The sequence below is a fragment of the Mus caroli genome, chromosome 13 (genome assembly GCF_900094665.2).
Source record: "Mus caroli chromosome 13, CAROLI_EIJ_v1.1, whole genome shotgun sequence".
NCBI classification, from domain to species: Eukaryota; Metazoa; Chordata; class Mammalia; order Rodentia; family Muridae; genus Mus; species Mus caroli.
Genome location: NC_034582.1, coordinates 13,320,183 through 13,332,878, shown reverse-complemented (window position 1 = coordinate 13,332,878; position 12,696 = coordinate 13,320,183). Strand labels below are relative to the sequence as shown.

Sequence of the window (12,696 nt, the reverse complement as noted above, 5' to 3'; positions counted from 1 at the left end):
GGTATTTTACGTTATCCTTTTATCATTGTATGAATTATTTAGAAACCATAATCTGGTTGTAATGAAATATTTCTCTTAAATGAGACAATAGATACACTTGATTCTGTTTAATTCCCTGCATAATTTTTCAATCTTTTAATACTGAACAGGTTTTATGCTTGTTAGTTATAAATAAGGTTATGCATTTTATCACTGGAAATAACTCAAATTAATGTATTTAAGTGCTCTTTGGTACATTTTGACATAGTGTGAAAATGACCTTTGAACAGCATCTGTGAATATCAAAATTGAGATCCACTTTAACTTTGTTCAATTTTACATTATTTTTCAGGGGTATTATCACATCTTAGCATCAGTTCCTAGTTGTTCTTGTGTGGGTATGGATGTATATGTCAACAGAATACTTTCATATCTTCATGCAGAGTTCTAATTTAATTTAAATGACCCTTGTTAAAAAGAGCTATTTAATACGCAGATTGGTTTTTCCCAGATAAGTGCAGAAATAAGGACAGAGCAGAAGAGAAAGTATTTATACAATCTGGATGGAACAATCAGTGAATTAAACCAGATCAGAGAAGCCAGAAGAACCAAATGCTGTTAGAGAGGAAGCAGCTGTTTAAGCTCAAGTCAAGGAAGGGGGATACGGTCACAGCATAATTAATGTATTTCAGACCCTTTTCTTTTACAAAAGAAGGGAAGTCTCAAAATGTCCCTAATATGTAGGCAGTTTGAGTCTTGGGAATCAAGAAAGATAATATTAATAAGTAGGACACTTGAATAAAATGTGTTGCTTTCTTCTTTGTAACATATTACATAGTTTATTGTAAGAATTCACTCAAAAATTAAGGATACAAGTTTTTTAATATAATGAAGCTAACTTATTGACCATATTCACTGTTTAGGCCTTTTTTCAATCTGTGCTTTGGATTTCAGTCCCCCCTGCCTCTTGAGGAGACCTCCACACATCAGTTATTTGTTTATATCTTCATGTAGACCACTAGGTACTAGAATAATATTAGAATGGCTATGGACAGTGAGATTAATACAGTTTTTTTTTAAATTTTCTCATAGGTAAAGCAGAAAAGGTTTTGAAATTGTGCTCAATGAAGTGAGACTGCATCTGCTTGAAAGTGGTAATATAAACCTATATATATCTAACTTCAGCTCCTCCTGCCCACTCCAGAACTTGGAACCCAGCACACAGCAACTACCATTAGATGACACCATTTCACTTCAGACTAAAGAAACCCTTTTCCTGTAACCTATGTCCATCCTTCTTCACCTCTTCAGTAAAGTACACCTTTACGCAATCGAGCTATAGCTCTAGGAGCAAGAGTGTTTGCTGGCTAGGTATGAAACTCAGGGTTCTACCCCAGCAAAACCACACTTGATGGTGCAAGTCTCTATTACCAGAACTTGGGAGATGGAGTTAGGTGAGTCTGAAGTTCAAGGTCATCCCCAGTTACATGGCAAGGACAAAACCACACACACAAAGTACACTTTTATCCTGCATCTTTCCAAAAAACAAAACATTCACTTACAATTCTCTTACCCTCCAGTTGCCCAGCAAACAATTATTTGGCTTATGATGCTTATATGGCTTCGTCATCTCGGAAATCATCTTTTGGATGGTTACTGGCACAATTACAAATGTCTTTCTCCTTCCTCTTTACTTCTGCAATAGTTCACTGTCTACTCTGCTATACTGCCCAACTACCCCATTAATCGGTCCTCCATTTATAAACTGCTTAAAATTTGATGTATCTAGCCATTCTACTTCCAGAATTTAATAGACACAAAAGCCAGCCATGACTTGACTCCTGTCTCCTTCTGTAGCCTCATCTTTCTCATCAGCTCTTGTAGAACTTTTAAGACAGATAAGTGTTACTCAGCCTTCTCCATGAACCACTGATCCCTGTTCTGCCGGGACTTCCTTTATTTGGATCCACATTTACCATCGTCTTTTTGTACTGGAAAAAAGATCTTACTTAAGTTTAAAACTCTAACCTATTGTTAGTAAAGTTATCAAGTCTTCCCTCCATTCATACTTCCAAATGCCAAGTACTTGGTTTCTTGATTGCAAACTTGATTGAGTGTACATTCATTCCTTTAAGTAGTCATGCCAACCAACCAAGCCGTTGGTTCTTAATTTGGGGCCAAAGGAAATGAGAATTTTAAAGTTCAGGGAAGAACGTGTGGTCGCTAACAGACGCTAGGCAAACTATCTCGAACTTGTGGGCAGTTTTAAAGAAAACAACAGATTCAGTTTAACTACTAATTTAAGACATTAAAGTAGTGTGTTACGGAGCCGTCGCCTTATCTCAGTGCCATATCTAGCGTCGAAGGGTCTACTCCTCCAAAAGGAACCCGAAGCCCATATGCTGAGGCCAGTTCTCAACTCGGTCAGCTACCGAAACCCTCCAACCAGGACAGGCGACCAATCCACTAACTAGGACTTGATTTTCGACAAGCCACGTTGCAGACTACACACTGGAAAACTCTTGCAAGAGAACCTAGCAGCCCCCAAAAGCAAGATGGCGGCCTCCCCCTCCCCTTCTTTCTCCAGGAGCCCCTCCATGTCCGGGGAAGACGAAAACACCGCGACACGGGAATCCCGGCGGCACGGCCTTGGGAGGGGGGGGGGACTACGCCTCGCGAACCCCGGGGCTCGCCGTGGGTCCACCGGGAGGCTGTACCACTGCGCCTCCCCCGCGCCCGGAGAGCCTTTGTTCGCAGTCGCCATGGAGTACTCGGCCCCGCGGACAGGAAGTGCGGGCTGGCGCCCCGCCCCGCTGGCCCGCGCCCCGGAAGTGATCTGCGGCGGCTGCTGCAGAGCGGCCGGGAGGAGGGTGGGTCTCCCTAGAGCGGAGCGCCGGAGTCCTCCTCCTCCGCCGCCGCCCAGGCCGCCGCCGCTGCCGCCGCCCTCCCGACTCCTCTTGCCGCGCCTCGCGCGGAACTCCGAGCGCGGTCCGATCGGCGCAGCCGAGGCCCAAGAGCCCGCGGGTCGAGCGGCTCGCGGTGCAGGTGAGAGCTCGCCGGCCGGGGAGGCCGGGCCGCGGCGGGGGTGTGTCCGACGGGCCGGGCCCGCGGCCGCCGAGATTGCACGTCCCGCCTGCCGCCTGGGCTGGGACCCGACTGCGCCCCGACAGCGGGCGGCGTCTCCGGAAGGTCACCTGTATAGCGCCGGTGGCTCCCAGGGCTGTGCCCGGGCGGTGCCCGCGACCTGGGGCCGCTGCTGCAGTCCCTGCGCCGCACTCCACCCCGACCTCCCTCGCTTTCAAGCCACTCTTTGCCGGTACAGAGCGGCTGCTTTTCGAGCTTCTCTGCCAGTGTTTGGAAGGAATGGCTTTTTCAGACTAAAGTCTTTAGACGCGTCCAGCTGAATGCTCGAAGGCTCTTGTACAGGTTTAGCCTTTAGAAGAGGAAGGGAATGTAGGCATTGTGTGATGGGGGTATCTTCCGTGTTTGGTACCTGAAAGATGTCAAGGAGTAGAAGATGCGATTTGTGTGCTTTACTTGGGCATTCCTGTGTTGGAGTGGGCGGGCGTGGTGGCGCTGAGGTGGTTGTGTTGTCGGGGGATTTAGGAATTAAAGAATTTACTGGCCTTTGCATGGAAACCAGAGTGTCCAGACTTGTGAGAGCTCGTCCAAATGTCTTTGAGCTACTGTGAGAACTCTGGTGCCACGCCCTACCTGTCAAGCCAGGAAGCACCCAATTTACAAACAGTTTGGGTACGTGTACTGGGAGAACCTTTTATTTCTGTAAATTCTTTTCCTGTAAATAAATTACAGCTTTAATCACGTTCCCAAAATTGGCTAACAAATTTATTACTCACAGTGTAGAAGGCATTCCCTTTGGCTTATGCTTGTTAATATGTACTATTAGCCTATGCTGTTTGTATCTGTTGATACAATATTCTTATAAATGACTCCTGTGACCCTTAAGATGTTTCTACCGTTCAGTTGTTTTCGGAGGACATCTCTTCTCATCTTCTCTGTTACCGTGTAAAGTGCTCAGAACTCCCATTTCTTCACTGAATGGATTCGAATGTGTACAGTTGATGGAATAGTCACTTTCCAGAAGCAATTGATTGTGGCTGGTACTTGCATACCAAGCAAAAGGTACTAGATTCCATCTCTAGCAAGGCCCCAAACAATTTTGTTAAGAGCACAGTTTTGTTCCTTTGGGACTCTTGGAACATAAAAATTTTGCATTGTCTTTTTTGTTCTCCAGAAGATCAAGGAAAAACTCAGGAAGAATTTCATTTTCACTACCCTGACCTGGAAAAGGTTAAAAATATTTAGGGACTGTGATTAGACGCATAATCATTTATATTTTATTGTTTCGTGTTTATTTCTAGAGTATATCCAGAGTTAGAAGGAAGAGATTTCCTGGCAAAAGATTGCAAGTATATGCTTGGGGTTGTGATAACTGTACCCAGTCTTTAAAAAGAGGAAGTTAGGAGTTGATGCTGCTTAGAAATAAGGTGAGAAGCATGATTTCTCAGAGTGGCTCATTTTTCGTCAAGGATACATGAAATCTTCTGACACTGCGATGTGACCTTGGCATCTTTGATCAGCAGGCACTTTGATGTTTGGAGAGCCACATGCTTCTCTCTCTGCTGGGTGTGCACATGCACGTTTATTTTGAAGTAGTATTTCATTACAACTATTTTTCCCCAGGGCACTCAGTGTGGGGGAAACTAATCATAGGAAAGAATTATAGGAAAGAATGTTCACCATTTTTTTTCCTCACCATTTTTAAGGGAATGTTTTGGCCTATAGATGGTTGCATTATTCTCGGTTAAGCTGCACATATCTTTGTCTTCTAGTATATGGTGGTCCTGCACTGGCTTTCTAAGCAGCGTTTCAAATAAACAGAGTACAAATAAATGTACCAATATCACTTCTTGTATATGGGTCCACCAAACTAATAGGTTCTTGTATTCTTTTATAAATGAGTGAAAAGAGCAATCATTTTACAAATACTGGAAGCTGTGAATGTTAACTAGGGAAGAGACTATGATCTTGAAGAGGTAGGAGACAGTTTCCATTGTTTTATAAAATACTATAATTCTTGGGTTAAGGAGAGAGAAGCCTTTGGTTTCATAATATTATTATCCAGAGGTTAGATTTCCCTTCTTTAATTCAGCACCCATCTTGGTAGTGATAGTTCTTATATATTGATTGCCCATCAAGCACTTTGCTGAGGATTGTCATGATACCAATATGCTTATATTATTTCTTATCTCCACCATAGCTCTTCAAGATGGGTGGTCTTCCCCGACACTAAGTCAAGTTATTTGGCAAGAGGCCCAGCTCACAAGCTAGCATGTAGTAGAGCTAGGATTTAAAAGGACAGTAACAATTTCCAAGAGCACTGAAAATTGCAGCTAATCCTAAAAGTCAAGGGGAAAGTGATTCTGACTGACCCGAACTTCCAGAAAAGATACTATGCTTCTCACTCTTAGTCCTGAAGGATGGCCTGGAGTCACCAGTGACTAGCCAAGTGGGAGCTGCAGGCATCTTTATTTCCAAGGTGCTTATGAACACAATGTAACTGTCCCCCTACATACAGTCTGTTGTGTACCAAGATGACAACTGGTGAAACATTGTCCTTGTAGGTGTCCTAGTAGAGTAGGAACTCAGAACAGGATCTCTGATGGCTTTGTACTTCTGCAGCACCTGTTGGAGCCAGCCCTGTTTGAAATCATATTTGTTTCCTTCTTTCTTCCACTAAAGTAGGTGAGATCAATGTAGGACAGTAGGAAGAATATTTTAAAAAACAAAAAGAGTTGTAGAACTCTATCCTTATAGGTCTGGTTGCCTTTTCCCCTGCAAGTGTGGAGTTTAAGAAAGTAATGGAGGGAGGGCATGTGCATCCCTTGGTTTAAAAGATGGGAATGAGATGCTGTCATTCCAAGTAACAGAGTTCTGTCTCTAGCCCTCAACAAGGAACAGGATTTCTTGTTTAGTTTTTAAAGCTGAGTACATTTTAAAAGGGAATTTTCATCATTGAATTAATCATACATGAAAGTGAAGGTTTATTTCCTCAACATCATGAGAGTAGCCTATATAAGCCATTAATTTTATTTATTTATTTTGGGTGGTGGGGATTTGAGACAGGTGTTTCTCTGTGTAACCCTGGCTGTCCTGGAACTCATTCTGTAGACCAGGATGGCCTCGAACTCCGAGCTCTGCCTGCCTCTGTCTCCTGAGTGCTGGCACTACCACTGCCCCACTCAAATATTAAAAATTGGAAAGCTGAAGGAAATGTCATGTAGAAATTAAGTAATACGATGCTTTCCTGAAAGCCCTGCACAGTGTCCTGTGTTAGATACAAGGGACAGAATTCTTGACATACATAATTTACTTAACTCTGAGTTCCAATTCTATTGTTTGATTCAGATTTGAAACTAAGTGTCAGGGTTTCACAGTATGATTATGGACAGTCCAGCCAGAGATTATGAAATGACTTGATTTCAGATGCTATGTAAAATGGATGAAATCCCGCAAAGCCTCTGATGATGGTCATCTAAGCCATAAGATCTCTGTCACTTTTTAACACAACCAAATAGCTATGGTAGTACCCATTGAATATGGAGGCTGCTCAGTGACTTGTGAGTGCTGTCTAGGTTTATTCTGATCACTGAGAGCCCGCTTAGCCTATAGTGCTCCCCATGTTTAAAGCATCCATCATACTGCACTGGTTGGAATCCTCTGTGGCTCATGTTGAACATTAACCTCAATCTGGTACGCACAGCCTTCCAGAAGGACGACTTACTTAAACTCACTCATGGGCCATCCCTTCCTGCAAGCACAGTTCCAGCAGTGCCGTGACACCGAATCCTGGCGTTTACTTGGTGATCCCAGTCCCCCTTCCTGGAGATCTGACCACTCTTCTCCCCAGTCTAGTAAACTGCTGTCTTTCCGGCTCCCCCATTGGGTTACACTTTTTCCAAGAATTATGTCTATGTGTAGCTGGGTGTTTGTTTGTTTGGTTTTGTTTTGTTTCTAGACCTGTATCTTAAAAGAAAGAAAGAAAACTCTTCAAGACTAGACAAAATAGTAAGGTGGGCATACCTACAGTTCTGATCATTATAATAGCTAAGGCAGGACAACTGTAAGTTGGAGCAAATAGTGAGGCTCTGTCTTAGGTTGGGGTTGAGAGGAGACTTCTGTATCTCTGTGACCGCTGTCCCAGTACTTACTACACCGTGGAGAGTGGTTTCTTGTACTCTCCTGAGGACTGAGTTCAGGTATAGGCCACCATGATTGTAGTTTTCTTTTGGATTTCCCTTATAAGTGAGTTGAGTATTTTCAAATATGCTTAAGAACGATTTTATTATTGTTATTAGCCTGGTTTTCTACATGATTTTTTGGTATTTTTTCCTTCATCTTTTCAACTTATTTTTTATTTAAGAACATTACCTTTTAATGTTGGCATATGTTAAAATAGTCATCCTTTGCTGTTGCTCATGTTGTTTTTGCCATGAAGTCTTCTCTTGGATTTAATATAGTCATCTTAAACTTATTTCATCTGGAGTTCTAACCATATAAGGCTTTTCTATGCCCTTAGATTATAGAGAAATTTGTACTTATTATACAGTTTTATTTCTCATGTTTAGTTCCACAGTGAGCATGTTTCTGTATATGGTATGATAAATGAATCTAATTCACCACCTTCAACTATTGAAATAGTTATCCAGTGCCACTTATGAAAACCAATATTTGCTCATTTGACACACTATGGAAATGGGTGTATTCTCTGTTGGCTTTTCTGGCCAGTGCTGTGCCAGTACCAACACCCTAGTCATAGAGATCTATAGTACACTGGGGTGTGGTGTGCTGTCTGACTGGGTAGCCCCTGTTGTAGCTTCTCCTCCTGTTTCTCTTGTTCTGCTGTATTTTTTTCCCTTGTGAATTTTAGCATCAGTTTGTCTGACTCTGTTGGTTTTCTTATTGGAATCACATTATATTTATGGGTTTACTTAGGAGCAGTTGACATCGTCATGGTATTGAGACATTTTAACATTAATGAAGAGCAAGCAATGTCTTTATTTTCTTCTTTATTTTTTTATGTCTTGAGAACTAACTTTTTAATACAACTTTTGTATGGTTCTTATTAAGTTTAGTCATATTTTATCTTTTTAAGATATATCTTCAATCTGGTTATTATTTATGGAAAGAAATACTGCTGATTTCTGCTTGTTTTCCTGCTACCTTGCTGAATTCTAAGTTACTTTACACTGTTTTCTCTTACACTTTCCAGATACTGTCACATCACATGGATATACAGTTTCTTCCTTCTTCTCTGTGTTTATGTGTGTTAGCTGGTCTGGTTACTTTAGCTAGTCTCTCTAGAGCAATATTAAGTTAGTATGGAGATGCTTATATTGTAACTGGATATTAATTTAGTTATGGATATGCCTTTTAAAGATTGCAGTTCTCTACTCTCTTTAAGAGAAACTTAACTAGAGACATGTGTTGAGATGTCCTCAAAGTTGGGTTTTGGGGAGCAACAGAATACAGTGGTGAGCAAGGCTAGGGTTCTTGGTGGTTTCCCAGTTACAAATGGATACTGTTTTCTTCTAGCTTCTCTCTGGCATTCTTCTATATTTGATGTTAACTTCTCTCAGCCTCCTAAGTTGAAGCTCCCTTTATCCTGCTGTGGTTCTGGCTTGCATCATTGGTTCTCTAGGGCATAAAGCAAAGCTGATGTGTAATCCGATGAGCGTATCCAGGGATAACCTAGAGTAACAACTATGGGGTAGTTCTAGACAGGATTATCCAAAGACCTGCATCATCTGACTTTGAGGTTAACCTTTCTACAGTTTATTTATGCAGGCCCAGTTCTCTGCCTGGAATGATGTATAGATATAGCAATAGGCAATACCCACCAATGCTCAGCTCAGTCTTCCAGGACCTGAAGAGAGTTATTTCAGTGCTGTATAATTCATACAGAAAACATGCTCCTGGTATTGCTCTTTAGTAAAGGATGACCTTGACCTTCTGATCCTGCCACCACCTCACAAATACTGGGAGTATAGGTGCACACCACTCTGTCGCACCAGAATAGCTGTTTGTTAATTGGGGGTGACTCTAGGATCTTGTGTATACTGGGCAGGTGTTCTATCACTGAGGTACATAGATTCTCACAATTTCAAGATTATGTAAAGTCCATGTGTGAGTGGTCAGTCCATATCCCGTTTTAGTTTAAATCTTTCCTCTCCCAGGGGTGCTGGGTGGTAGGCAGTTATTTTCTTGGACCTTAGTCTGCAGAGCTTATCCCTAGATACACTGGCAGTGGCCTGTATATCTTTACTGTCCTGGGAATGCTGTCCGGTTGTTAATAATCTCTTAGTGTTCTATGTTGAAAGCATCTTGGCAGCATCTTGGTCTATGCCCTGCTGTGCCTGTTCTCCTGTGACCTCTGTGGCCATGTTCTTCTGCATCCAACTGCCTCAATGGCCTGGATTTGACTTGGATGGGGTTGGAGAACCTCAGATCTCACTCTTTGACACATGTTGCTGTCCTAGGACAGAGTTTGGAGTAAAATTTTTTTCTCTTTTTCTTTTTTTTAATCTTCCTCTCCACTGCTTTCTGGCCAGAGAAATCTGTCTCTTCTCAAGAAATCTTGTCCTTCTCATTTTCTTTCTTGTTTGTTTGTTTGTTTGTTTCTTTCTTTCTTTTTCTTTTTTCTTTTTTGAAGTAGATGGCCCTTTTGTTTTCAAGAACATCTGGCCTGAAATTGTGGTCCCCTGCCTCTGCTATGCTAGAATTTCAGGCATGCATCACCTCTCTTGGCTCCACTCATCTTTTTTGCCTAAGACATTCAGTCTGTGAAAGAAAATCTCTGTCTTCTGAGGCTTTAGGTTTCTTGGACATTAGCTCTGATCGCTTAGTGCTTAGATAATTGTTGCCTTTCCCACAACCCTACTAGTTTCTCAGGTCTCCCTGATTCTCAATGTGCTACAATTAGGATAATTCACTCTATCCCTTACCTTATATATTATTATTTGTTCTTTGCTTGTTCCCAAATAAATGAAAAACTGATCTCTTCTTATTCATGCTTTTTTTTTTCAGTTCAGAAAATTCAGTCCTGTATTTGTTTTTTAAAGGTTATATTTGTCATGTTGAAGTTGCTTGAAATTTGTATATTTATTTATTGCTCATTTGCTTTGCTTTTCTGTGACTTGTCCTTTTACTTTCTTTTTTTTTTTTTTTTCCTTTTTCTGTAATGAAAGGGCTAGTTCTTTTTTTAAAAAAACATATTGAAGCTGGGTGGTGGTGGTGCACGCCTTTAATCCCAGCACTTGGGAGGTAGAGGCAGGAGGATTTCTGAATTTGAGGACAGCCTAGTCTACAGAGTGAGATCCAGGACAGCCAGGGCTACACACAGAAAGCCTGTCTCAAAAAACCAAAACCAAAAACAAAAAAACAAAAACAAAACAAAACAAAATATATTGAAATGTAGTTCAACTACCATGAACTCATTCTTTTTAAAATTTCATACTAGTATAGTCAAAGAGCTATGTTACCTTTACCACTCACTCATTCTAGATCATGGCCCCTTAAGAAGAAGCAGTTCCGATTTGCTAGCTATCTCTGCAGATTCATCCTGCCTTGTAGCCCTTGACTGCTGTACTTCATGTCTGTACAGATTTGGCTACTCTGAATCTTCTAAGATTCGGTAGATGGTCATTGTATCTTTGATTTTCAGGGTTCACTGCATTGCAGCGTATATGAATATTTCATTTTTGTATGGCTGAATAATCCATTGTGTGACTATACCATGCTTTATCTATTCATTAATTGATTAATATTTGAATGCTTGTGCTTGGGGGCTTATGTTGTCTTAACACTGAAATGTATCTGCTGACCTAATGTTAACATATTGAGGAATGGCCAAAGTCGTCTCTGAGGTACCTGTTTCTTTTGTTGAAGATATGAAAGAACTAGCACTGTGTCTTTCCAATTTTCTTCCATCTGTATAAACACTTTATCATCCAACTGTTTGCTCGTAGCCTTTGTGATAGGTATAATTTCTATATTCTGTCATATGCTAGGGTACTTTGTCTAAGCAGTTCTGTATATATAAAATAATCTATATTTTAACATATTGTGTATTATTTGTCTTAGCATTAGGTCAGATGCTGAAAATGCCTTATTATAAGAATTATAAATCTTGCTTTTAAACTTCTAAGTAAATTTTTTTAGTTCACTAGCAAGATTTATGTTTTACATTAGCATTTTTGATGAGTTTCATACTGTTGAAACTTTAATATATATTAATATGTGTATGTGTCTGTATATGTGGTACCCAGTTCATTTTAGGTCCCAGGTTTTTCCTCTCTTCAAAGGCAATCTTTAATGAAGCAGCTCTCCAAGACGATCCTTGCTTGTTCATACTGCTTTATTGGGGGCGGATGTGGACACATACACTTTATTTGGAGTATGCCAGGAATTATATACTTTTGGGAGGGAAGGGAGTAGGAATATGCAGGAAGGGAAGGTCCTTGGCTGAAGGCTGAAGCTATCTAGATACTTTTTTAGCATGGAGAAGAACTCCAGGGCTTATGCTATGTAACTGAGTGACTGTGGTTCTCTCAGTTGGTGGTCTCAGAGTAGACATTAGAGGCTGGGAGGGGGCAGCTCCACTCCTACTGTCTCAGATCTCTGAGATTCTGGGAGTTGAGTATACTCCACTCCACCAGTTCTTATGCCCATCTGGTAGTGTGGTCCCACATGCCCTACATGTGTACTTATCTGCCATGTATGTGCGAGTATCCAAGTAGGCCAAAGAGGGTTTTGGATCCCCTGGAACTTGAGTGGTTCTGAGCTGCTTGCCACAAATGTTGGGAACTGAACTTGTATCCTTTGGAAAAGCAACCAGCCCTCTTAACTACTAAGCCATTTCTCTGGTGCCACAATTTAAACTTTAAATTGTTAAGATACATTTTTAGAATTTGTGGAATATCAAGAAGTGAGACAAAATGTCCAAGATGGAGGAGTTAAAGTATTCCTAGGAAATACTGGCTGTATCTCTTCAGTCAATAGTGTAGTATTGATTACAAAACTGCAGAGCCCAAATTATGACTCGAGTAACCAAAAATGGTACTGTTTCATGTTGCATACATCTTAGTATATAATATGACTAAATGTTTAAACATGAACCCTGGCTTGGTTTGGATTTGATTGCTGTGAAGAGACATCATGACCACAGCAACTCTTTTTTGTTTTTATGATTTATTTATTTATTTTATGTATATGAGTACACCATTGCTCTCTTCAGACACACCAGAAGAGGGCATCAGATCCCATTACAGATGGTTGTGAGCCACCATGTGGTTGCTGGGAATTGAACTCAGGACCTCTGGAAGAACAGTCGGTGATCTTAACCGTTGAGGCATCTCTCCAGCCCCCCACAGCAACTCTTATAAAGGAAAACATTTCATTGGGGCTAGTTTACATTTCAGAGATTTAGTCCATTGTCATCGGCAGGAAATATGTCTGCCTCCATGCTGCTATGATACTAGAGAGGTAGCTGAGAGTTGTACTTCTTGATTCACAGGCAGCAGCAGGAGACTTGAGTAGCACTGGGCATGGTTTGAGCATATAATACTCACAGGGACATACTTCCTCCAACAAGGCCACACCTACTCCAAGGCCACACACCTCCTAATGTGCAGTTCC

At 41.3% G+C, this 12,696-nt stretch overlaps 1 protein-coding gene across 1 annotated transcript in view; it reads left to right on the top strand.

Moving 5' to 3' along the window:
- The first annotated feature begins 2,820 nt into the window (after window positions 1–2,820).
- The window catches only part of Rala (RAS like proto-oncogene A), a 50,376-nt gene continuing 40,500 nt past the window's right edge, over window positions 2,821–12,696 (top strand). The window contains exon 1 of the mRNA XM_021180722.2: window positions 2,821–3,024. The gene's annotated coding sequence lies outside the window, so the exon portion shown is untranslated. The remainder of the gene's footprint in view (window positions 3,025–12,696) is intronic.